Here is a 4,916-nt window from a genome sequence, read left to right as displayed (position 1 = left end):
ATTACTAGGCACTAAACCCCAAACGTTTCACGACCAAGAAAAAAAGGAGGTTGGAAAGGAAAATGGTAAAAGATTTTTCATGTATTGTGTCAAAGTCCATCATAATTATATTTCATTAAAAAAAGCCTAGAGTTTCGCACTTTAGAAACACTCCCTGTAAATATTCCAAACTTAATTAGGCCATAGAACCATTACGAACATCACGACGTTGAATAGAAAACACATTTTATCTAGCGAAGTGGAAAGCAACACAAGGATAGCGTTCGAAGAAAAATCATCATGGAGGCAACGGGAATCGAACCCGGGACCGTCCGATCTTAACTTCGAACGCTCTGCCTACTGAGCTATACCCCCATACTCATTTAGTGAACATTTCGGAAGAGTAATATCCGAAAATAATGTTATAATGCTATAATGTTCGTTTGAACTTTGATCAATGGTAGGCCTATCGATTGTATAAAGTGGCGGATATTAAGCCAAAGGATCTAAAAATATCTGACAATCACGCAAGCACTCCACAAAAAAATAAAATAAAATAAAAAAATCACCACAGGTTCCAGGTGTTAATTGGAGACCAATGCGTAATATAAACATTGTAAATTTTCTAGGCTCGTGCCTCCGACTTCTCCTGGGTACGATCGATGCGTCAATCGATGGTTTAGTTGGTATTACTATATGCTACTACTACTACTACTACTACTACTTCTACCACTACTACTACTTCTACTACTTCTACTACTACTACTACTACTACTACTACTACTACTACTACTACTACTACTGCTACTACTACTACTACTACTACTACTACTACTACTACTACTACTACTACTACTACTACAACAACAACTGCTACTACTACTACTACTACTACTACTTCTACTACTACTACTACTACTACTATACTACTACTACTACTACTACTACTATTACTATTACTACTACTACTACTACTACTATTACTACTACTACAACAACAACAACAACAACTACTACTACTACTACTACTACTACTACTTCTACTACTACTACTACTACTACTACTACTACTACTACTACTACTACTGGTCTACTACTACTACTACTACTGGTCTACTACTACTACTACTACTACTACTACTACTACTACTACTACTACTACTACTACTACTACTACTACTACTACTACTACTACTATAACTACTTCTTCTACTACTACTATTACTATACTACTACTACTACAACTACTATTACTATACTACTACTACTACTACTACTTCTTCTACTACTACTACCACCACCACCACTACTACTACTACTACTATTCTACTACTACTACTGCTACTACTACCGAGCAAAAAACAACAACACCAAGAAACATCAACAGTAATGACATAAATTTGGGCTCTAATTTTTTGGTAGGCTTATTTAGTGTTCAGATAAAAAAATTCACGCGTTTACTGCATTGTGATCGTAGGAAGAAAATCCAGCAAATCTCATTATCAACCCAATTATGATGACCTTATAATGTCTTTTGTGATTGGCGAGGAAAGTTATGAACGCAGATATGCAAGCGTGAGGAGCAATCATTTAATAAAGTTTTAAAGTTTCTGTGAATCTAATAGGTCGTGCCAGAAACATGGAGAAAAGAATAAAAACATCCACTCAAGGGCCCTGTCATCATTCAAAACAGACTCTACATGTTGTGTTATACTTCCGTATTCAAACACACACGGGAGGATGGCCTTATTCATATCATATTAGTGACATAAGGAAACATATCCATTTCTCAATCAACCGAATTGCTATTATCATCATGAGAAGACCACTTTATTTTAATTCATAAAAACATATAGATAACAGCAATCTTCTGAGTTTCCTAAGACACTCCTTTTGTAATTTTCATTTTATTTATTCGCTAAGGTAGCATGATTTTATCATCAAGCTTAATACTTTTGACAATCTTATTATCCAGTTTGATTACATCGTTGTTTCATTATGTTAATATAAAAAGATAAATACCATTTAGTGGGCAAATCATTAATAACATAGTTGGATTAACAATAAAATCAAGTTCCAAATTGATTAAGTCCCAATGTACTGGTGGCACCCGTTGAAGAGAAAATGATTGAAATATACATTTTCCGGGATATAAATTTTACAAAATTTTTGCAAAAGTTTAATTATTCAATAATCCTAAACTCTTAATTCAATTAAAAAAATATATATACGAACCGTCTTCAATTAAAGAAATATTGGAAAAAACCAGGGACTAACAGCAAATAATGGGATACACCGAATTTGGCAGCCGACATCCAGAACTGATTTCTGAATTGAAAAACATCAGAACTGTTAGTCATTTTGATTTGATGCCTTTTGAAAACATAGAAGGCAGATTAAAATTCGCACGCAATTTGTAACATTCTAATAGTTAATTTAACTCAAGTGCTTAGGCTTGGAGAAAATGAATGCAAACCGTTGACTTTCTAGGGAATAAGGGAATTACCCCCATAAATGTCAGCCCACGCAATTTTTCGAGAAAAACATTTGTGTGAAATAAAACTAAGCTGTGTCATGGTAGTACCTCATTTGAGGTAGAATTGTATCTTTCTGATGAAATCATTTTTCAGAGATCCACAAGAATTTGTTTCCAATGTTTAAAAATATCGATTATATTGATTTACATCTGAGCAGGGAGGGATCCATGACTTCATAAAAGAGCGACGGACACGTAGATATTTTTTCTTCTAATTTCTAACAAGAAAAAAATCTCACTCTCAAAAAGTATTCTTTATCGCAGCACGAAAAAGTGAAAAGCGCATATTTTAAATAATTAACATGCTGGTTCTCAAAAATATGAGTGGGGGGGGGGGGGGGGGGCTCCACAAAAAGAGGAGTACTGTTGGAAGTTGATTTGGGGCAAATATGAAAAATGTCCCGTAATCCCCTTTCTATCAACATGCATTCGAGTGCCAGTATAATTATTTTCTTATATACAGTATATGAAAAATATCTTCACGTTCTTATAACTTTCTCCACCAAAATTTCATGTTAAATTCATTAGAAATTTGCAAAATCTGAAATAGGATAAGGGATGTGCAAAAGAGCATTTAGAAGACGCGGGAAAGCACATTCTTTCTTTGAAACATTCTGCATTTACCATCACGGTGGCGCCCTAATAGTTTGAATGTCAAGCCATCCTACGAAATTTGACTAAATCAGACTGATTGCTTTTAATGTGTTTCGTGATTTGACGACACCACACGAGCTTTAATCTTTCCTCAGTCTCCTGTTGCCATGGTCACGAGTTGGGATTTCTTGCTCAAATCTATAATGTAATTATCTGGGATTAGCCAATCCACAAGTAAACTTCTTATGATTCGATTTAATGGCAAAATGATCATGCTAAGTCAAGGCATAATGAATTGGGCCTTGTTTGATTAAATTGATCCCCATGCCATACTTTTTGTAAAAAGCAATAATTTAAAAAGTCAAACCAACCCCTCAAAACATTTTGAGCAAACCTTGTGCATCCATCTCGGAAGACGCTACTCCAAAATGAATCGATTTGAAAGGAATAAACATACAAGTAAATACTAAATAGTATTCTCATCAAAATCTGATTTAAAAAATAATGAAGTCATTGAATCTTAGAATTTTTACTTGATTTCTAAATAGATAAAAAGCAGAGAGGCCATAGCATAAAATTTTCACCCAAACCCAAACTTTACTTCGGATGAAAAACAATAAAGTTGTGGCATTTGAAGATTTTCCATCATTGTTGTTCAAAACTTAAAAATTCCAAAAGATTCTTATTTCACATCAGATTTCGATGTCATATTTTTGGCTTGTTTTATTTGACAATGATTCTATTTATATTATATATTTTCTTCAGAGTGGAGTACCATTTAAAGTTTGTCTGGTAATTGAAATATTAATTTGTAGTTGATAGGCCTAACTCAAAAAGATATATCTTTCCAGTGGTCCCAAAGAGTAACATGATTAGGGACTGTACAGACAAATTATTATAAATCTTATTTAGTATATGTTTATGTACTTACATTAGATTATTCTGGATTTATTTTCAATTGGCATCCTTTATTTTTGGCAAATTCTAATTGTTACCCAAACTATCGTGTTGAATGCAAAGTTGATATCTTATGTAGATAACTATGTTTGGGAGCTTTTATCATTAATTTTAGTTTGTTTTTAGGATTTTTTTTTCCAATTTGAAAATACAATGAAAATACATTTGTCATATTGTCATGATTAAAATATCTCCATCTGTCATTGCTGTTTGATTGTATGGCTTATCTTACTACAAATGGGAAGGGAATCTCAAGAAGTGAAATACTGAAATACATTGTCAGTTTTGAAGTTATCAACGCAATCACCTCTTAAAATGACTTAAGTAAAAAAAAAAAAAAAAAAGGTTCCAGTAAATTACACTAGAAATAATAAAATGGACACTAAGCAACCAGAGATCCAATAATATTGGCTTTAATTTTCTTGAATTGTTCATTTTATATGAGTCAAAAATAAATTTTGTACATGATTCTTGCAACACACATCCAATAAGTCATCTATCAATCTATATAATAATAATAATAATAATAATATAGGGTATTTATATTGCGCACATATCCACCTTGTTAGGTGCTCAAGGCGCTCCTATATTACCCTATATTATATGCAGTATTGCTAGTGAGAGTAAACTGAAGTGTGAACAAAACAGGCTTCTTCTTCTTATAACCGAGTCCATTATACTCTTTGGATATAAGCATGGAATCTCAAGTAACATAACAGTATTGCTCATAAGAAAATAAAAGCTTTATTGATTTTATTTATTGAGTGAATTTTATTACTTATACTACTGGCAGCAGAATGATCAGCAGGGGTGTAGCATAAAATGATACTTTTTTTTTAACAAGTGCACA

Source organism: Lytechinus pictus, unplaced genomic scaffold, assembly GCF_037042905.1.
Source record: "Lytechinus pictus isolate F3 Inbred unplaced genomic scaffold, Lp3.0 scaffold_19, whole genome shotgun sequence".
Lineage (NCBI taxonomy): Eukaryota > Metazoa > Echinodermata > Echinoidea > Temnopleuroida > Toxopneustidae > Lytechinus > Lytechinus pictus.
This window is presented reverse-complemented; position numbering follows the sequence as displayed.